This window comes from Eleutherodactylus coqui, chromosome 3, assembly GCF_035609145.1.
Source record: "Eleutherodactylus coqui strain aEleCoq1 chromosome 3, aEleCoq1.hap1, whole genome shotgun sequence".
Classification (NCBI taxonomy): domain Eukaryota; kingdom Metazoa; phylum Chordata; class Amphibia; order Anura; family Eleutherodactylidae; genus Eleutherodactylus; species Eleutherodactylus coqui.
Genome location: NC_089839.1, coordinates 160,345,340 through 160,368,525, shown reverse-complemented (window position 1 = coordinate 160,368,525; position 23,186 = coordinate 160,345,340). Strand labels below are relative to the sequence as shown.

Sequence of the window (23,186 nt, the reverse complement as noted above, 5' to 3'; positions counted from 1 at the left end):
GGCAAAGGGGGCATCATTTCTAAAGTGGAGTATCATTTCTAAAAGAGGGCATTAAAGTGAATGTGGTCAAACGGGGCAGTATTACTGAGTGCAGGCAAAAAGGGTATTATTACTGAGTGGGGACATAAAAAAGGCATTATTGCGAGTACTTTTAATGTGTAAGGGTCACTATAAGCAGCACCTACTATGTGGGGCCCGCGGAGGGCACAAAAATGGGGACAGTACTACTGTGTGGAGCACCACAGGTGGCATTGCTGATATTCTGGGTACTATAGAAAGGGGATTGTGTAAAGGTGTGAACAACATAGGAAGAATGTTGGGAAAAGCAAGGAGCCAAACATTTCTGTGTGTCATTGTAGTCTAGACCAGATGCAAAAGTAAAGGGAAACTGAATGACTCCAGTCAGAGGGGACATCACCTGTGATCACTGGATATAACAGTACCATAATCACCTATACGGACTGCAAAGCACCTGTGTAGAACTGCTATCTACCATGATATGGTCACCATATGGGGATAATATTGGTCTTTGTGTAGTTTTTCTACAACACCTTGGTGGTATTATTTGGTTACAGTCTCCAGTATTATTCAACCCTCGCATAGTGTTATTATTGAAATAGTAGCAGTATGGTGGCTTAATGGGTTAAAAATAGGTAGCACCTTAATGTATAACTCCAGCCCTACCAAAATCACAGTTTTTCACTATTTTGCACGTAAAAACTATGGATGTAAAACATAAACAAAATTGTTTTAGAAAAAGTATGAACTATTAAAATATTATGTTATTTATCCCACAAAATGAACAGCGTAGAAACAAAAAATGCACAATTGGAAAATTAATGTTTTTTGGTCCCCCTACATCCCAAAAAAAGAAATACAAAATGATCAAGAAGTTGTATGTACCCCAGAATGGTACCAATAAAAAACACAGCTCACCCCGCAAAAAGCAAGAACTCACACAGCCCCATTGATGAAAAAACATTTGTCTTGGATTTTGATGCATATTTTCTGCTGTGTAAAATATGATGAGGAGGGAGTTTACCTGCGTCTGGCGTAGAAAACAGCTGCCGCTATTGAAGCTATTAGAAGTCATTCCGAGAATTTCTGCCGACTGAAGACTTTCCACGCTGCTGCGTATTTTTTCCGCGATACACCAGTGTGAGTGGACGAGTAAATGCTAATTAAGATCGGGACTCGATCGGGACTATTCTTCATTGGTGTGTTTTTTGGTCGCGATGCGCCCAATGTAATAATGCATATGCTCGTGTGAATAAGGTCTTAGGGTTGGCTGTTGCTTATGGGCCAGTGCTATGTACTTACCCCCAGACTAACATTTGCCAGCCATCCCCTGGCCAGAAGATATCTCAGTCCTGCTCTGCCTCCAATTTCTAAACGACTGTCACTCCTGTGGGAAAGTACAGGAATGATAGTCTGTGGGATGGCTATTAAATGCTTATGTGACCAAAAACCATACCATGTAAAGATAGCTTAACCCATAATTTCCTCGTTGAATTCAAAAGTTCTGGAGACTAGTCAGGGAGGTACACAAAGTTGATGCCCTGTAAGAAAAACTAAAATCAAGCCCCTTCAGGGTGGTAGTTGTTACTGCAGCGTAAAAAGTTAAGGCATGGAGCTAACTTGAATGTCTTTTTGCAATAATGAAAAAATTATCTCACCTATAGAAGAGCTTTTGCGGTGCTTGTAGTTTGTCTGCCCAAAGGAAAAACAACCTTAGATCCGTTGAGCCATCCGGTCCTATGGCTTGTTCATTAGCAAAAAAAGGTGTGGGAATCCGGACACATGGATAAAATTTTTCCTTTGCTTTATTTCACATCAGGCTTGCATAGTCAGGTACATGGTTTCACAGGTACATGGTTTTACAAGAACGCGTATCGGCGTAAAGCCTTGTTCACCTCAATGTACAAAACATAAGACTGCTTATTTATAGGTTAAAAACAATCACTGCTGATACCAAATGTCTGACATGTTAACTCCTTCGTTACTTGCTGGTTGTCTGCTGGTTTCCTTCCCTCAGACCTGCAGCTCAAACCATATTCATTAATAGACTTTTACAAATTGTTATTAAACCTTATGGTACTAGTTAAACTGGGACTTTTAGGCATGTCATAATCTTAAAAAGATTCCTTTTATGTGATATAATAGTGAGAGAAGTATCTTTCAAACATAATTACCAACGTTATGACAACATCATTGTATGGCTTTTATCATGATAAAAATAGTATAATCATTGCAGCATAAAGTGGCATAACATATAAGTGAGCATTTACTTACTATAACTCATGTGTGTCTTTATATGACATATACAAAACAAACGCATTGGAACCGCATACTAATATGGAAACATTCTGCTAGCGGTAATAAGTTGCTCCTATTGTTCAAATATCATGGCTTTCATTATTTATATATGATTAGATGTAACACCCACAAGAAAAAACGCATGCAAACTGCATGCTGGTATTAATGCATCATATGAACAGATATTTCTTATCTTTTTACAGACTACTATTATATATCTGTTACCTCATGACCCACGTTGTGAACGTATTGAATAATCTTTATATTAGGAAGACATAAATCTTATGAATAGACATTTTCTTCAAGTTAAACCCTGAAGAAACATACAAATTACAAGCCAACATCAAAAGGTCACATGAAAAAATATATATGTACATATATCCTTAACCTATTTTTCTCTATATTAATGGAATATTGAATCTTTGTAAATAAACGCTTCAACATTGTGTGTGCCATATCTTTTGTATCATACTTATATTGTAGATGCATAAAAGTCATATGCTGCCTATTATAGTATAGCTGTTGTGAATGCATTATGTTTGTCTAGAAATTAAAGAGAAAAAAAAAAAAAAAAATTTCAAAAAAAAAAATAAAAAAAAAATTTTTTTTTCTTTTTCTTTTTTCTCCCTTTGTGTGTGTATTCTTAGCATAATAAACGCATTGAAAACGCATTGAAAATGCATGTTACCACAATAATAGCCTTGAAAACGCATTGAAACCACCTACTATCTATCATGGTATTGCTGTTATAAACACATTAAGTCCAATTTATTTTGTGGTAATTATGCTCTACCTATCCATAAATCACATTTAAATAACATGAAAAATGCATAGAACCAATGGTAACTATGCATATCACCTGTTATATTACACCGTATCCATATAATAGCATATTCAAGATGTTCTTCTCCTATAGAAATCTAATGGATATGAAACAGAATGCCAGAATCCCTTTAAACTGCAAAAAATAGTTGTTGGCTCATAATCAAAGTTTGATATGCCCATATATGCGATGATATTCATCTTACATCAATGCTACACTAGATAGGAAGAATAGAATATAAGAGAATATATTCTTATACTCAATATATATATAGTAGATCCGTTTTAACATTAAGTCCTTCTGGTTGCCTCGTTGAATTCAAAAGTTCTGGAGACTAGTCAGGGAGGTACACAAAGTTGATGCCCTGTAAGAAAAACTAAAATCAAGCCCCTTCAGGGTGGTAGTTGTTACTGCAGCGTAAAAAGTTAAGGCATGGAGCTAACTTGGTTTGAGCCTCTATTACTAGGCCCCCATAGCAGCCGCATGGCCTCTATGGTACCTATTCCTTCAGGCTGTTATTATTACACCTATACTGTGGCTACATTTCAGTCTATGAAACAACAGCACTATTACAAAAAATGATACATTAGATTATATGATTGTACAATACGTTAGTCCTGTGTCTTTTTTAATTGACCAGTAATGACTCGGCTGGACATCTGTCCCAGGACAAAGTGGGAAAATAACGCAACATCATTGCCCCATCTGTAGAACTTTACAGCAGCACCTGCTTCTTCCAATTCACTTCCTACCAATGCCTCTTCTGCTGTTTGTGCGACATAGACAGAACAATGGGCGGCACGGCATTCGATCCTTTGTGCAACTGCTCAATGACCATCTGTCATTTGTATAACAGAAAAGAACAGGGAGGAGTCAACTGTATTATAAATCATTTAACCCCCTATACTATAAGTTACAGACCCTCCAAGTCAAGACACAAAACATATATGGTATTTCTGTTCAGCTCATTAGATCAAATGCAACTGTTTTGTACTGAAATCTTTGCTTCATAATTGTGACAAATCGGAGAGTATACGGCCCCTTCACACTAGAGTATGCGCATTTGTGCGTATGAACATAGCGTTGTTGCGGAACAAACTTCATTTTTATGTGCATGCATCGGCATACTATACTTTACTTTTCGCGCCCCCAAGGCATATTCATTTACACGCGGCAACAAAGATGCACCAATTGAAATGGCTAATTAGCCTAATGAGTTCTAGATGTGTTCTTTTTCCAGTGGAATTATGCAGCAGATCACGCTAGCATATTGCTATGCGCGTGAAAACGCATGCAAATACATCTGTGTGAATCTAGCCAAAGGGCTCCTTCACATAGGTGTATATGCACACACAAAATTTGTGCGCTCGATACGCAGATATAGAACCCATTGATATCAATTGGTTCATTGACAATCCTCTATTTTGTGCGCATTTGCGCACCAAGGGGCCCCATAGAACTTTTTTGGGGGTGAGCAATATGCAAGGGTATGCGTGAAATACAGCACAAAACCACGGGGAAAAGAACACATCTGGAGCTCATTAGGCTAAATAACCTTCTAAATCAGGAAGGGGGTGTTGGTGTGCATATGAACAGCCCCTGCGTGCGCAAAAAAAAGGTACAGTAGACATATGCGCAAAAGCGCCTCGTTCATAGCACAAATACATTGCGCTGAAGTATGCACATTTGCGTATATGCCTTTTTAGAGGATCACTAATGGTTAATTCATATGTGCAGATTAGAATCTTCAGCTGAAAAGCTGTCGTATACATGTGAAGGGGTTGCAGTAGGTGAATATGCGGGAGGTACAGAATTTTCTGCAAACCCTATTTAGATAAATGGGACAATCACAGATATTTCTGCATCAAATACAAATATGGCAAAGGGCTACATCTGACTAGTGCCACCACTATACAATGTTTCACCAAAAATAAGACCCTGTCTTATATTCATTTTTGCCCCAAAAGAGGTGCAAGGTCTTATTTGTGGGGAGGTCTTATTATACTTACCTAGCAGGCTCGCTACAGGTCCCTCCACAGCTCCAACCCACTTCCCCCAGTCTTTAGCCGCTCATACAACATCGCTTCCTGGTTACAGGATTCATAATCTTGCCTATAGGAAGTGACTGCTGTGATTGATTCTTCAACCACGGCTCAGCTAATCAATGTCGCGCTGTATGAACCAATGAGATTGTTGTAATTAGTTTATGCAGCATTGCATTGATTGGCTGAGCAGCGGTGGAAAAACCTATCAACAGCCATCGCGTTGTAGAAGCGGGATTAATGAATTGGCTGGGCTACGGCCAATCACAGCCATCGCATTGGTTCATCCAGAGCTGCATTGATTGGCTGAGCAGTGGTTGAAGAATAAATTACAGCCATCACTTTCTGGAGGTTGGATTTATAAATCCCGTAACCAGGAAGTAATGTTGTACAAGCGGCTGAGGACAGCAGGAACCGCACCGAACCTCTAGAGAGCAACGGGAGGGACCTAGACAAAGCCTGCTAGGTAATGCATTTTTTATGCAGTGTATTATTAGTGTGATTATTTTCAGGGTAGGGCTTATAGTTCAAGCCTCCTCCAAAATTAGATTAGGGCTTATTTTCAGGGTAGGTCTTATTTAGGGGAAAACGGGGTATATACCATATAAGGAAAGGGTTCTGATAATGATAAGGACTTCTACAGACAAACAGAGCACATTTGCACATGAACTACCGTGTTTCCCCCTAAAATAAAACCTATTCTGAAAATAAGCCCTACCCAGATTTTTAGGGATTTTCGGGGAGGCTTAAAATATAAGCCCTAGTTACACTACATTAAAAAAAAGGAATACATTACCTAGCTGGCTCAGCCCAGGCCCCTCCCGCTGCTCTCTGGAGGTTTGCTCTGTTCCTGCAGTCTTAGCCGCTCATACAACATCACTTCCTGTTTATGGGATTCATAAATCTCAACTCCAGGAAGTGATGGCTGTGATTGGTTCTTTGATCGCTGCTTAGCCAATCAATACAGCACTCGATGAACCAATCACAGACATCGCATTGGTTCATCTAGCACCGCACTGACTGGCTTAGCAGCGGTCAAAGATCCAATCAACGACCATAGCGTTGTGGAGGTGGCATTTATGAATTGGCTGGCCGCGGCTCAGGATGGGCCGCTCATATGAAAAGCTACATTTACATTGGGCTTCTGTTAGAGGAGCAGGAAAATGGAACCCCTGCCCAAATGAATCCATCCATCGATGGAATCAAACTAGGCTGAATGGACCCCATTGAATATGGGCTCTATCCGGCTTTTATTATGCCGTCTGGCATTCTCCTAGAAGAACTAGTGTAGACTGCTGCTGAGCGGATCCTCCGACACAGTTGTAAATGTGGCCTAACAGATGAGAAAGAGAAAAGGACTACAGAACTTGCAAGAAAATAGGGTGTTTTTTGAGCGATGTGAGAGTGAGTGACAACGCAGAATTATGTAGCCAATGATTTTCAATGGTTTCCTTTACATTTGCAATGTTTTCACTGATGCGATGTTGCGAGAGAAAAATATCACGGCATGCCCTATCTTTCTGCGTTTTGTGTTTATTTTTTTATCTCCCATGTTTCCCTATGGAGCCTCCTTTTTATCCCATCACAAACTACGAACTATTTTGTGCAATGCATTTTTAAAATTAGAAACTCCTATTGACTTTTGTGCTAAAAAAATCGAGGCAAAATCATGTGAAAAAAAATGCAGGAGAAAATCGGAAGTGGCAGTGATGTTTCTGTGAGAAAAAGCAGCACTGACACTTCAAAATCGCGTGAAAAAGTCGCAATTCTGCATCCACATCAAGTCGCAATTCACATTATATCTGCGTAATTTCCGTATCAAAAACGGTGTCAAAATCTGCACTGTTGGTTCCCCCAATTTAAGTACAAGGGGTGACGTCTGCTACGGATTTGCACCAAAAAATCCACACCATCTCCTGTACATGTGAAAGTACTCTTAGGGCTCATTCAACGAGTGCTGTCTGCGCGCAGTATAGGCGCACACAGAATACGCTTCTATAGGAACCAATGGCTTCCTATAGAAGCGTTCACATGAAGGCATTTTAGACGCGGAAAATACTCGCATCTAGCAAAGATAGGACATGCTATGCGCGCATCTAAGGTCCGTGGTGCTAGAGAAGATAGGACATGATCCATCTTTGGTGTGTGCTTTCCATAGACTCCTATGGGAGCGGTAAAACACGCACCACACACCTTGGATCGTGTGAACAGGCTAATAACTGGAATTCACCCGTTCACGTGATCTTTAGTGCAGTATAGCCACAATCTTTTCACGCGCCCATACTGCACGCACACAGTGCTCGTGTGAACGAGACCTTAGATTAATTTTGTATTGCACTTTCAATAATAGGGTTCTGTCCAGGCTTTTGGCATGTGAGATAGAAGCCTGGCGGGAGCTATAGCTTTTAATATGTGAAATGGAGACCACTTTGGCCTTCATTTCACAAGGTTTCTGTCCCTGTCGGTCTTTTTAGACGTTTGGAAAAGTGCAATGGGCAACACTTTTCTCTCCTGTTTAAAAAGACTGACAGAGATGGTATCTGTGTGGAACAGACACAACATTATTTTCATTTCACACATTAAGGCTTCTTTCACACGAGCGCATATTGGCTGTCCGTTTTCACGGCCGGTTGATATGCACTGTGATCTGATGCATTGGATTCCAATGCATGAGATCACATGGCCGTATTCCTGAGACATAAAAAAGCCCGGCCAAGCCAATATAGCACCGGGCGTTTTTGTGTCGGGCCCAAAAGATAGTCCTGGAACTATCTTTTGGCCCGGAATACGCCAGCCGCTGCATGGGCTCCCATGGCAGTGGCCGTGGGTGGGAGGGAGTTTAGCAGCGTGGCTCTGTTCTCTTCCCCCCGTGCAGACTCACCTCTCGTCCTATGCAATGGGAGGGGGTGGGACAGGGGCGGAGCTATGCAACGGTCCACCCCGCCTTCTCCCATTGATGGCTATGGACAAGGGACAGGATATGGGTGGAGCTGAGCGCCCGCCCTCCTTCCGCCCCTTGTCCATAGCCATCAATGGGAGGAGGCGGGGTGGATCGGAACTTAGCTCCGCCCCGTCCCACCCCCTACCATTGCACAGAAAGAGCAGGGAGGAATGAGACGTGAGCCTGCGATGGGGAGGGAGGGGAAATGGGCTATCGCCTGGTGAACTCGGTGCATTCACCAGATTTTTCTCGGCCAACGTAGCATATATCGGCCGGCCGTGAAAACAGCGGCCAATATACACTCGTTGGAATAAAGCCTAAGGCTAATTTGCACAACCGTTTTTACGCAACTAATCTACTTGCGTAAAAAAATCATGACCATCTGAAGCATTTGATTCCAATGCATTCATTTAGATGACATGAACATCGGTGACATCAGCGACCGAATATGGCGGTCAATTTTATACGTGGCCAGAAGAGAAAGTTCTTGCCCTGTCTTTCGGCCGATATACGCCGGCAGCTCCCATAGGCTTCTCTGGGAACTGACAAAAAAGGGCGGAGGAGGGAGTTTTACACTGCAAAAACATGACAGCTGGTTCTATTGACCCATTAGAAGGAACTCTGAGGATTTATGCCGACTAAGGGTTTTCCGGGCTGTGGCGTATATACGCTGTAGCCACTCATGTGAATGCACAAGAAAATGCGTATTTTGGCTGCGACTCAATCATGGCTATTCTTTATTCACCAGATTTTTGCCCGCAATCCGGCCAGCGTAAAGGCGCATCGCTCATGTGAATGAGGCCTCCAGGTTTCTGTCTCATTGCCATTTTCGGCATAAAAGACTGAAACTCTAGACAGAAAATAGGAGTGGAGGGAAATACATAATTTTGAAAAGAGCCTTAGGCCAGTTTCACAGGGCTAAGTATCTTGCGCGAGTTTGGTACTTTGCGAAAGGCACAAAACTCACGCGCATATGAAGCTCATTCTTTTGAATGGAGTCATATACATGAGCGAGATCGAAAAATCGCAGCATGTCCTATCTTTTTGCGTTCCTCGGAATGTGTCGCCAATTGTTTGCAATGGGACAGTAAAACACATTGCATGCCATTAGAGATGAGCGAACGTACTCGTCCGAGCTTGATACTCGTTCGAGTATTAGCGTGTTCGAGATGCTCGTTACTCGAGACGAGTACCACGCGATGTTCTAGTTACTTTCACTTTCATCTCTGAGACGTTAGCGCGCTTTTCTGGCCAATAGAAAGACAGGGAAGGCATTACAACTTCCCCCTGCGACGTTCAAGCCCTATACCACCCCCCTGCAGTGAGTGGCTGGCGAGATCAGGTGTCACCCGAGTATATAAATCGGCCCCTCCCGCGGCTCGCCACAGATGCATTCTAACATAGTTCAGGGAAAGTGCTGTCTTGCTGGAGCAGCTATAGGGAGAGTGTTAGGAGTTATTTTAGGCTTCAAGAACCCCAACGGTCCTTCTTAGGGCCACATCTAACCGTGTGCAGTAGTGTGGAGGCTGCTTTTTGCAGTGTTGCACATTTTTTCTTTTTTTGTATATCGGCCGAGCAGAGCATTGCGTCCTGCAGTAATTTTACATTGTCCAGGGCCAGTAGTGGTGAGGCAGGGACAGAAGACATATTTAGTGTATATAGGCAGTGGGCCTTTCCAAAAACATTTGGGAAAAAAAATCTATTTGGGCTGCCTGTGACCGTCCTCAGTGTACTGGGTCTCTGCTGGGGGTAGTTGTCCTAATTCATACGCAGCCAGCTAAGTGTTACAGCAGGCTTGCGCAAAATTCTTTCCTGGCTCTGCTGTGCGTTCCGTAAGCGAAGTCAGCCTCCAACCACAGGCCAATAAGCGGCACATTTAATTACAGCGTTCTGTTTCTGCACTACTGGTAATACAGCATGCTGAGGGGTAGGGGTAGGCCTAGAGGACGTGGACGCGGGCGAGGACGCGGAGGCCCAAGTCAGGGTGTGGGCACAGGCCGAGCCAGTGCGGTGGCCAGGGGTAGAGGCAGGGCCAGACCGAATAATCCACCAACTGTTTCCCAAAGCGCCCCCTCGCGCCATGCCACCCTGCAGAGGCCAAGGTGCTCTAAGGTGTGGCAGTTTTTCACAGAGACGCCTGACGACCGACGAACAGTGGTGTGCAACCTTTGTCGCGCCAAGATCAGCTGGTGAGCCACCACCACCAGCATGCGCAGGCATATGATGGCCAAGCACCCCACAAGGTGGGACGAAGGCCGTTCACCGCCTCCTATTTGCACCACTGCCTCTCCCCCTGTGCCCCAACCTGCCACTGAGATCCAACCCCCCTCTGAGGACACAGGCACGAGTGCCTACCGGCCTGCACCCACACCCTCACCTCCGCTGTCCTCGGCCCCATCCAGCAATGTCTCTCAGCGCAGTGTCCAGACGTCGCTAGCACAACTGTTTGAATGCAAGCGCAAGTACGCCGCCACGCACCGCGCGCTCAAGCGTTGAACGTGCACATAGCCAAATTGATCAGCCTGCAGATGCTGGCGTATAGGCTTGTGGAAACGGAGGCTTTCAAAAGCATGATGGCGGCGGCGGCCCCGCGCTACTCGGTTCCCAGTCGCCACTACTTTTCCCGATGTGCCGTCCCAGCCCTGCACGACCACGTCTCCCGCAACATTGTACGCGCCCTCACCAACGCGGTTACTGCCAAGGTCCACTTAACAACGGACACGTGGACAAGCACAGGCGGGCAGGGCCACTATATCTCCCTGACGGCACATTGGGTGAATTTAGTGGAGGCTGGGACAGAGTCAGAGCCTGGGACCGCTCACGTCCTACCCACCCCCAGAATTGCGGGCCCCAGCTCGGTGCTGGTATCTGCGGCGGTGTATGCTTCCTCCACTAAACCACCCTCCTCCTCCTCCTCCTCCTCCAACGCAACCTCTGTCTCGCAATCAAGATGTGTCAGCAGCAGCAGCACGTCACCAGCAGTCGGTGTCGCGCGGCGTGGCAGCACAGTGGTGGGCAAGCGTCAGCAGGCCGTGCTGAAACTACTCAGCTTAGGAGAGAAGAGGCACATGGCCCACGAACTGCTGCAGGGTCTGACAGAGCAGACCGACCGCTGGCTTGCGCCGCTGAGCCTCCAACCGGGCATGGTCGTGTGTGACAACGGCCGTAACCTGGTGGCGGCTCTGCAGCTCGGCAGCCTCACGCACGTGCCATGCCTGGCCCATGTCTTTAATTTGGTGGTTCAGCGCTTTCTGAAAAGCTACCCACACTTGTCATACCTGCTCGGAAAGGTGCGCCGGGTCAGCGCACATTTCCGCAAGTCCAAAATGGACGCTGCCACCCTGCGGACCCTGCAATCTGCCAGTGCACCGACTGCTGTGCAACGTGCCCACACGGTGGAACTCTACGCTCCACATGTTGGCCAGACTCTATGAGCGGCGTAGAGCTATAGTGGAATACCAACTCCAACATGGGCGGTGTAGTGGGAGTCAGCCTCCTCAATTCTTTACAGAAGAGTGGGCCTGGTTGGCAGCCATCTGCTAGGTCCTTGGAAACTTTGAGGAGTCTACCCAGATGGTGAGCGGGGATGCTGCAATCATTAGCGTCACCATTCCTCTGCTATGCCTCTTGAGAAGTTCCCTGCAAAGCATAAAGGCAGACGCTTTGCACTCGGAAATGGAGGCGGGGGAAGACAGTATGTCGCTGGATAGTCAGAGCACCCTCATGTCTATATCTCAGCGCGTTGAGGAGGAGGGGGAGGAGCATGAGGAGGAGGAGGAGGAAGAGACAGCTTGGCCCACTGCTGAGGGTACCCATGCTGCTTGCCTGTCATCCTTTCAGCGTGTATGGCCTGAGGAGGAGGAGGATCCTGAAAGTGATCTTCCTAGTGAGGACAGCCATGTGTTGCATACAGGTACCCTGGCACACATGGCTGACTTCATGTTAGGATGCCTTTCTCGAGACCCTTGCGTTACACGCATTCTGGCCACTACGGATTACTGGGTGTACACACTGCTCGACCCACGGTATAAGGAGAACCTTTCCACTCTCATACCTGAAGAGGAAGGGGGTTCGAGAGTGATGCTATACCACAGGACCCTGGCGGACAAACTGATGGTAACATTCCCATCCGACAGCGCTAGTGGCAGAAGGTGCAGTTCCGAGGGCCAGGTAGCAGGGGAGGTGCAGAGATCAGGCAGCATGTACAGCGCAGGCAGGGGAACATTCTCCAAGGCCTTTGCCAGCTTTATGGCTCCCCAGCAAGACTGTGTCACCGCACCCCAGTCAAGGCTGAGTTGGCGGGAGCACTGTAAAAGGATGGTGAGGGAGTACGTAGCCGATCGCACGACCGTCCTCGGTGACGCCTCTGCCCCCTACAACTACTGGGTGTCGAAGCTGGACACGTGGCCTGAACTCGCGCTATATGCCCTGGAGGTGCTTGCTTGTCCTGCGGCTAGCGTCTTGTCAGAGAGGGTGTTTAGTGCGGCTGGGGGAATCATCACGGATAAGCGTACCCGCCTGTCAACAGACAGTGCCGACAGGGTTACACTCATCAAGATGAACAAAGCCTGGATTTCCCCAGACTTCTCTTCTCCACCAGCGGACAGCAGCGATACCTAAGCAATACGTAGGCTGCACCTGCGGATGGAAGCATCGTTCTCTATCACCATCAAAAACGGGGACCTTTTTGCTTCATCAATCTGTGTATAATATTCCTCCTCCTCCTCCTGCTCCTCCTCCTGAAACCTGACGTAATCACGCCGAACGGGCAATTTATCTTAGGCCCACAAGGCTCAGTCATATAATTTTTGTAAACAATTTTTATACGTTTCAATGCTCATTAAAGCGTTGAAACTTGCACCTGAACCAATTTTTATTTTAACTGGGCTGCCTCCAGGCCTAGTTACCAATTAAGCCACATTAACCAAAGCGATTAATGGGTTTCACCTGCCCTCTTGGTTGGGCATGGGCAATTTTTCTGAGGTACATTAGTACTGTTGGTACACCAATTTTTTTGGGCCCTCGCCTACAGTGTAATCCAATTAATTTTTTGCCCACCTGCATTAAAGCTGACGTTACATCAGCTGTGCTGGGCACTGCAATGGGATATATTTATGTACAGCCAGTGGCTTCCTGGGACCCACCCATGCTGTCGGTCCACATGGACTTCCCATTAGGGAGATGTACGTGCCTGTGTATACTTATAAAAAACTCGAGCCTGACTGGGGCATGCAGTTTGGGCCGAAGCCCACCTGCATTTAATCTGACGTTAACTCTGCTGTCCAGGGCACTGCAATGGGATACATTTATATACAGCGGGTGGGTTCCAGGGAGCCACCCATGCTGTGGGTGCACACGGAATTCCCATTGCGGAGTTGTACCTGCCTGTGACTATTTATAAAAAAACGCAGTCTGACTGGGGCATGCAGACACCTTGACAGAATGAATAGTGTGTGGCACATAGGTTCCCCATTGCTATGCCCACGTGTGCAGCTCCTGATGGCGGTGGCACAGGATTATATTTCTCATTGCTTCTGTACAGCATTGTGGGCTATCGTCCTGCCCCTTTTAAAGAGGGTCGCTGCCTAGCCGTGCCAACCCTCTGCAGTGTGTGCCTGCGGTTCCTCCTCATGGCAGATGCACTTATAAATAGACATGAGTGTGGCGTGGCATGAGGGCAGCTGAAGGCTGCGCAGGGACACTTTGGTGTGTGCTGTGGACACTGGGTCGTGCGGGGGGGGGGGGGGGGGGGGTTGGGCAGCATGTAACCCAGGAGAAGTGGCAGCGGACTGTCATGCAGGCAGTGATTGTGCTTTGTTGGAGGTAGTGTGGTGCTTAGCTAAGGTATGCATTGCTAATGAGGGCTTTTCAGAAGTAAAAATTGTTGGGAGGGGGGGGGGGGGGCCCACTCTTGCCGCTATTGTGGCTTAATAGTGGGACCTGGGAACTTGAGATGCAGCCCAACATGTAGTCCCTCACCTGCCCTATCCGTTGCTGTGTCGTTCCCATCACTTTTTTTAATTGCCCAGATTTTCACAAATGAAAACCTTAGCGAGCATCGGCGATATACAAAAATGCTCGGGTCGCCCATTGACTTCAATGGGGTTCGTTACTCGAAACGAACCCTCGAGCATCGCGAAAATTTCGTCTCGAGTAACGAGCACCCGAGCATTTTGGTGCTCGCTCATCTCTACACGCCATGCAATGTGCACCCGAATGTAATGCGAGGTTTCCCATTCAAAACAATGGGAAACACTTGCCGATCCTCTAATGTGCCTGAAAGCCGCACCGGATGATCGCTACTTCATAAAAGTGATGGGAGTCATTTTTGCCACAAAAACGCCTCACTTCAGCGTGAAAATGTATCTTGGACAGTGTGATATTGGGTCGAGTTTCTCATCTAAATATCGCGCTCACCCATATGTAAGTAGCTGTAGATTAATATCTGCCAAAGCAACCAATTTCCTCCGGGCTTCAAGGATTAGGCAGTTGGATTTCAACTTTTGTTCTTGGGGTCATAAGTCACTGCCAGAGGTGGTCCGACAGCAGCTCTACATTCAGAACACATGCACGCTCAGACCAAGCATACATATGTATGGGGGTGTCGGGTGAGACAGCTGGTAAAAGAATGAGCGTTTGACAGACAGCTATCTGGTATGGACAGCCAACATTAGGAATGCTTTGTATAACACTCCTGGTAGTTTTGCTTTAAATCTAAATTGTGCAGTAAGCACTTGGGGGTCAAAATCCGTGTATAATTGTAGTTAAAAGGAGAGATATATGTCTTTAATGACCACAATTGTTTTCTTCAACAATTAAGAGAATATAACGAATGCCGCAATGTTTTTGCAGCAAATGGTGTACAAACACAGACATTATATTCACATTTATTCAGCTTACACTTAGAAAAAAAACTACAATTCAGTTCAATGAAAAGCTTGATGAATTTGCCATAATTTGGTATAATGGAGTTAAACGGTTAGTTTTAATGAATTCAGGGCCATTTACTTATCTGAGGTGCACAGTCTTCTTAATTAAATTGTTTACAAATGAACATGCCCTTAATAGGGACATTCGCTACAGTAAGTTCCAGTGAAGCATCGCATTCCAAAGTGGAAGAACCTATTACAATGACATCATGTACCAAGTCAGATGAAAATACCATCCATACCTTTGTCCATGCTGAACTATTCTGGGGAAAGGAACATCTAAGTAATTACATCTCATTATATGTAGTTTTATGACAATAATTTCCATGATGTGGCACAGCATAAGTGACTTCACATGATACAATTTCCAGTCATTGTAAGGCTTGTTTAAAAGGTCTGACATTGACTTGCAGGAATGCTGCCTTCCAATAGGTGGCACTGCAGAGGTACTGTTGTTCCATCTTCCCTATTTGAATATTTTCCAGAAGAGCAGGGATGGCCTTATAAGTCTCCTCACAGAACTTCTAGCTGCTCTCCCTAGGGCCTGTTTTACACGGGTGACAAACTCGCACAATTTTCTCGCGTTGCGACAATGCTACAAGTCGGATGTATGAGAAGCCCATGCCTTCCTATGGGTTCCTTCACATTTGTATTGTTTTGTAACATGCGACATTGTGGGTCAAAAACCTTGCGGGTTTCACAATATGCACGCGACTTGCGATGTTTTGTACCCCATGTTTCCCCATGGAGCCTTCCTCTCTGTTGCAACCATGTTTTTGTACGGTGCGATGCAACTTTGACAGTAGGAAATCCCACTGTAAAAGCCCTAAACTATGCCCGAGCTGCAAAAGAAACCCCCAAAACACCACCTCTCTGGCGCTGTCATCTCCCCGCACATCTCCCCGGCACTTGCTTGAAGTCTCCTGCAGAGCTTCCTGATCAGGAATCATTGAATTATTGAATGGCTGTGATAGGGTCATTGAGCGCTGGCTCTGATTGGCTGAGCCAGCAATCCAAAACCAATCAAAGGCAGAGCTTCATGAAGGTAGGGATTTTCAAGTGCCGAGGAGCTTCAGGGAAGACACAAGGGGAGATGACAGCACCGGAGAGGTGGTGTTATTTTTTATGCAGCTAGGGCTTATTTTCGGAGTAGGGCTTATATTTCAAGCCCCCTCTCAAAAATCCTTGCACGTGTTTCTACAAAGTTGCACCACAAAATTGCGGTATCACCATGAGAAAATGCAGCGATAATGCAGAGACCACTGATGCGATATCGCTGTGATTTTCTCTCGTCGATATCATGTCGCCCATTTGAAACGGCCTAAGGCTTGTTTCCCACGAGCATATGTTGGACCGCCGTTTTCACGGCCGGCTAACATATGCTGTGATCTGCTGCATTGAATTCCAATGCATCAGATCACATGGCCGTATTCCTGAGACGTAAAAGCGCCCGGCCGGCCAATATAGCGCCGGGTGTTTTTATGTCGCACCCAAAAGATAGTCCTGGAACTATCTTTTGGGCCGGAATACGTCAGCCGCTGCATGGGAGGCCATGGCAGTGGCGGTAGGTGGGAGTCAGTTTAGCAGCATGGCTGCTAAACACCCTCCCTCTGCTCTCCTCCCCACTGGCTCTCTGCAATGGGGTGAGGGGACGGGGGTGGAGCTAAGTGCCGGCCTGTCCTGCCTCCTCCCATTGCTGGCTGTGGACAAGGGGCGGGACATGGGCAGAGCTAAGCTCTTGCCCTCTCTCCGCCCCTTGTCCATAGCCATCAATGGGAGGAGGCGGGGCGGGCTAGCGCTTAGTTCCGCCCCATCCCCCCCTCCCATTGCAAAGAACGAGCGGGGAGTAGAAGAGAGGTGAGCCTGCGATGGGGAGGGAAACGGGACGACGACATGGTAGTCTCGGTGCATATGCGCCTGGACCCATGCCCTCTGAATGGGCGCACAAACGCTTGATTTGTGCGCCCGTTTACCTGCTTCAGCTCTCCCAACATAGCGTATATCGGACGGCTGTGAAAACGGCTGGCTGATATACGCTCGTGGGAAAGAAGCCTAAGGAGAAATGATCACCTTTCTGACCTACATCTAAGGCCTCTCACTAGCCAAACTAGAAACCTGCTGCATACTAATGAGGGGCAAACACCCCAAAACAACTATCTTTTATTTTGGCTTACAATTCCCATTAACTTACTGGGATGCTGCCTTTCAATAGGCGGAGCTGCAGAGGTATTATTCTATCTTCCCTATTTTCACCTGATACAGACATACTCAGCATGCTGTCATCTGGTATTAGTTTTCTACTAGATGCCAAATAAGTAATTTGGGCACCTAGTACGGCACTGCAGACGTGACCTTCCTTCTGGGCACATGACCTCACATTTGAGTTGGAGGCCATTAGTCTGTAGAATAAATGATTATAGGGCACTGATGTGGTCTGTGTTGCTTCCTATAATCATCTACATAATTACTTGCATGTGTAGCCTATAGAAAAATACATAATTAAAATCAAACAGGATGCGGAACGATGTGTGATCGGCCATATGTTACTTGTACATAGCAGGAAAGAAACATAGTCATTAAAAACGTCTTATTTGCTAAATACATTGTCGGAAATAACTGTGTTCTAGAACAAACAGACTGGAAGGACCTTCTCCCATAATTATACCGTATTTCTAGAGCATCTTTATTAACCATAAGGTAACGTTTATAATAACAAGTTGTTCTGTTTCTTTCTCCGTTCTGATTTTCAGACTGGGTCCGAAAAATCTAAAGGATTTACTGATGATTTTCAGTACAGATTCTAAAACATCTGCAACAAAGTACAGTGGAATCCATTCTTAGGGCTCGTGTGCACGGGGCGTTTTTTTTCACTGCGTATTATGCGTGCAATACATGGCCATGTAATACTTGGTGAATCGAGTCAATGTAAGTCAATGGACTTTCATTGATGCATGAACTTGAGACAATGTGATTGTTCTCAGTAAGCGCTCTTTCACACAGGCGTCGGGGTTTTTATGTTCGCCCGCTGACTCTGTAAAAATGCGTGAACAGGCGCGCAAAGCTAATGTTTGTGCGCCCGTTCACACAGCCAGTGCCCGGCGCATATACACCAAGCCCGCTATGCCGTTGGATGGGGGGAGACAGCTCTGCTAAACTGTCTCCCCCTTCCCTCCCTCTCGCCGGCTGAGGAGGTGAAACAGGGCAGGAGCTAGCATACAACTAGCTCCGCTCCTGTCCCGCCCTCCCATTGCAAACAGCTGGAAAAAGGTGAAGTGGAGGAAAGAAGGGTGAGGGAGTTTAGTAGTCACGCTGCTAAACTCCCTCCCACCTCCCTTCTTCAGAAGCTGTCATAGTTTCCCATATCCCATGCGAGCCTCCCATGCTCTCTATGCAGCCGCCGCCGTATTCCGTCTGGAAAAGATAGTTCCAGGACTATCGTTCCTGCCTGGTGCTACATTCGCCGGCCATGCGCTTTTACGCCACGGGAATATGCCCATCTGATCTGATGCATTGGAATCCAATGCATCAGATGGTAGCGTTTATCAGCCGATCGTGAAAAACGCGGCCGATATACGCTCATGTGAATAAAGTCTTAAAGGCTGAGGAAGAACCCTGAATAGGTTCGAAAACTCGCTATAACATCATATCTTCTTAGCCATTAAAAGGTCTCATATCTGCCAGATTACTTGGTTTCTCTTGCTGAGAACAATCACATTTTGCTGTACTGGCAATGGGCGCATTCGCACAGGGACATACGCATACAAAAAACACACATGTAAAAAACTTGTGGCTATTAGAACCAATAGTTTCCTATGGGAATGTTCAGTTGAAGGAATTTTAGAGACGCACCTAAAAAGATAGGACATGCGTGACTGATATGCACACATCTATGGTCTGTGCTGCGAGAAAACATAGGACCTGACCTATCTTTGATGCGCGATGCGTAGGAATTTCCTTAGGCCGCCTGCACACGGGCGGAAATCCCGCGGCGGGATTTCCCGCGGGATTTCCGCCGCTCAAAGCCTGCATAGGAGTGCATTACAATACGCACTCCTATGCAGACGGCCGCGGTTTGGCCGCGCGAAATCTCACGCGGCAAACAAACCGCGGCATGTCCTATTTCTGTGCCGGCAGCCGGCACATGAAAGAGCCAGGGCCGCCGGGCGCGCGCTCGTCTCTGCAGGCACTCGGGTCGGGTCTCGCGGCGAGAATTCTCGCCGCCGGATCCGACCCGCTCGTCTGCAGGCGGCCTTAGACTCCTATGGGAGCTGGATAACAGGGAAGGGGGATAAGCTAAGCAATCAGATTGTTTGGTTAAAATTTTTAAACAATTAGAATGGGAGACTAAGGGAAATAAGGGGGAGGGAGATAAGTGGGAAGGAGTGCTGCCGCGATGTCCCACTGTAAGCTCCTGTTAGTCCTCACAGGGATGATGGGAACTCCCCGGGGGTTCTCTTCATCTCTGCAGGGCTGAAGGAATTTCCTTACAGCCGGGTAAGAGAGCGGGAGTCCCCGGGGAACCCTCTTCATCTCTGGGGACTCCCTTCATCATGGCGCAATACTGGCATTTCCCTGCAGAGGAGAATAAGGGATTCCCCAGCAGTGAAGAGAACTAGTGAATCCTGCTAGCAGGGAGCAATAGGGTGGTGGGGGGTTAGTAAAATGCAGGAAAGCGCCCCAATTAAAATCATGGCACTTTGCTGTATTCATGCGTGAGGGAGGCCTAAGGACTTAAACACATGACCTTGTTTGTGGAGCCACAAAAAGTGAAAAAACAAGACCATTGATTTGCGTGATTCTCGCGCATCATTACTATGAGTGAGAAATGATAGGACTTGCCCTATCTTTTGGGTATTTTTTTCCGCGTAGAGTTTGAACAGTTAAAAAAAATGCTTTTCACTAGTTTATGTGCAAATATCCTCAGTTGTGGCAAGCGTATTTTCGCAAACGCGCCCATGTGTTTATGGCCTCAGGCCAGCTTCACACGTGTAACATTTATGCGCACATTTTGCGCTGTGTATCTGAATGAACAGTGTTGCCTTTTTGTGCACATTTTATATTATTTGCGCCCCCATGCCTGCGTATTTGCGCTTGCACAATCCCCTCAAACATGCTCCCATTGGCTTCCACAGACAATGAAGTTTAATTAGTATAATATATGCTATATATTTACTATTGTGCTGGAAAAACAACACTTCTGGAAGTCATTAGACTAATTAGCCATTTAAATCGGTGCGTCTTTTGTGGGCCGCGCGCAAATGAACAGTAGAGTGCAGTAAAATACGCCAATGCGCACAAAAGCATTGTTCATTCCGCAAATACGCAGAGCTCAGGCGTGAGTAAATACGCATACGCCGCAAGTGCTACTTGTCAGCAGTGTGCCAGGAGGCCACAAGCTCATTAACTACTTAGTAGACTCTATGAGGGCCATCAGCTCCGCATTGACACTGCCCCCCTCCTCTCCGTAGGCAAGCCGTGACCATGGGAATGTCACACGACTCTGTTTTCATATCCCTCCGCCTATTTTTATTTCTTGTTCGCTGAAGCCTTCGGAGCTGTCACCCGCCACCGAGTACAGTAACATACTAGTCTCCTATACAGCAGCAGTAGCTTGGGGTATTTCTATATATGTGAGCGACAAATAACACAAATGTTGGGGACTATTTTTTTTTAGCCGCGGATGGATATTGTAGTTTAGCAAGTTACTGAGTTTGTTTGACTGCGACTTTGAGACTCAGGTAAGACGGGGGGCAGCGGAGTCTCCAGACTAGAAGGCAGGGGATGTGAGGAGGAAGTCTCATGGGGAAAACTGAATGTTATCACGTAGTTTCCACACGGCTCTGTAGCAGGTTTCAGCTCCCAAGTTATACTCTATATATCAATGAGTATATAGGAAGTGGTACTACAAGCCCCAGCATGCCCTTTGTAGTCCTACTACAGGCTTGAAGTCTATGATATATGCTTATCTTGTTCTGTAAACTATTCCCTGAAGTTTGATAAATTGTAAGGGCAACGTAAAAGCTGCGCCAAAAGTTCTTGTGCGACTTCATGCGCTACTATCATCCGAAAATCCGACAAGAATGGGACATGTTGCGATCAGTCCGAGTTTTACTGCTCTGTGAACCGGCGTATGGCAACAATCTCACGGACGGCGTTTTTTGTCGCTTAGTGACGTTGCATATAAACATACCGCATATGAAATGTAATTGCGTATGTACAGCGTTTATTACATGCCCATAGAGAAGAACAGGGTTCTATCACATGTAATACGTATTTGACGGAGCGCAAAAAATACACCCCTGTGAACTCTAGGTTATTAGGCGCGGATACTTGTCCCAACCTGGTGAAACATATTTTAACACACAATTGATTGCAAAATCTGACGCAGAAAACGATAAGAGGGGGACATGTCAGTTCATTATTTTTGTTTCTGCCGGAATGCGTATATTAAATGCACATCGGGAAAAAAATGTGTCATCGAGACAGGGACACGATCTTCCATTGCATCAATGGGACGTGTATTGTGGCTTGTATACGCACCAAGCACACCGTGCGAACATTCCCCAAAAATATACCAACAACGCACTTTGAAAAACGCACATGTTTTAAAGGGGTTTCCTGACATTTAAGCTGATCTCACACGATCGGATTTGAATAACAGATTCTGCAACTGTATGATCCGCGGCAATACGCTCTCCAATCAAACACATGGGATTACACAATCCCACTCACATTAGCGGGAATTGCGTAATTCGCTCGCAGACAATAAAACACAGCATGTTCTATTTTACCGCAGAATCCGTCACCATGGAGCCCAATTGCGTTCTAGAGTCGTGTATATAGCGCAGCCCATACGCAATTGCGGGGAATACAAGCATTAAAAAGCTGTACTGCACATTATTACCTGCGTGCGTACATGGCTATATGCAATTACTTGCTGTGTGCAGGGTCGCTGGCTGGGCTTACAGATGGAACCCGCTGCGGCCCCCTGCATGTGAAATCCCACCCACTTGTGTGAGCTCGGCCATGTAGCCTTATAAAATAAAAGCGCACACGTTCGCCTCCCGCTGCTGTGCGCTGTTCTTCCGCCGCTGCTGGCCGCACTCCGGTGATTAGTTTACATTGCCTGCAGCAGTCACATATAGTAGCAGTCTTAGGCTACATTGACACGGACGAGCGCCATATTGCACTTGTCAACGTGCGTTTTTCACACTGATGCAAGGTGTTTTTCATTCAAAAATACCTCAAATGACTTCTGTGCAATTGTGATCCTGCGCCGCTTGTTTCCCGCGCATCAGAGGATCTACAAGTGTTTGCCATTGATTTTAAAGGGAAGCATCACATCGCACCCGCATGAACATTGCACAGTATGTGAGTGCCATGCAATGTCTTTAAAGGTCCTATTAAAACCAATGGGCGAGGTGTTCTAAGAGAACGTCAAAAGAGAGAACATGCTGCGATCTTTTTTTTTTTTATCTTCGTTGCATCGCTGCAAGTCAAAAAATCGCTCATGTGAATAAGTCCATTCAAAGGAATGGAGTTCATATTCAGTTGAGTTTTGTGTGTCTCGCAACGCACAAAACTTGTGCAAGATTCTCGCCCTGTGCATGCAGCCTTCCGAACACTCGGGTCTCTTTCACCTTTGAATGTTACACCGCTATATGGTTTAGTATAGGTCTCTCCCTATTCTGCTCAGTGGCTCCACCTGCTGGGCGCCTGTCAGTGTTCTTTATGTTGTGCTGTGTATTCTTGCTGCACTTGACCCGGCTGCTGTAAACTCCCTCTAGTGGTCAGTCTGAAGAATGCTCTTGTACGGGCAGATCATTTTGAGGGTTAGAGCAGAATCGCATATATCATGTGATTTTCTTCTGTGTTTTTTGCTCTGGTTCCCACGTGGCTCCTTTCTTGCTCCGTGAACAAGCTAGGCGGCCTCCTAGTTTGCACTCAGACATTTCCCAGCAGTCTTTACTTCTCCTCCAGCTAAGAAGCCAGAATAAACGGGCACGCTGCAGTCGAAGAAGAGCCTATTGACTTGGCTGTATATTCAAAGCATGAATGTTATTAGCTGCAACGTCTGTGACGTCCTGTAAGCCAGGCAGGACTGAAGCCTGTACACAAACAGCGGGGGCAGTACC

At 46.3% G+C, this 23,186-nt stretch overlaps 1 protein-coding gene across 1 annotated transcript in view; it reads left to right on the top strand.

The window, feature by feature from the left end:
* The first annotated feature begins 20,782 nt into the window (after window positions 1-20,782).
* The window catches only part of CFAP92 (cilia and flagella associated protein 92 (putative)), a 113,508-nt gene continuing 111,104 nt past the window's right edge, over window positions 20,783-23,186 (top strand). Inside the window, exon 1 of the mRNA XM_066596456.1 lies at window positions 20,783-20,789. The gene's annotated coding sequence lies outside the window, so the exon portion shown is untranslated. The remainder of the gene's footprint in view (window positions 20,790-23,186) is intronic.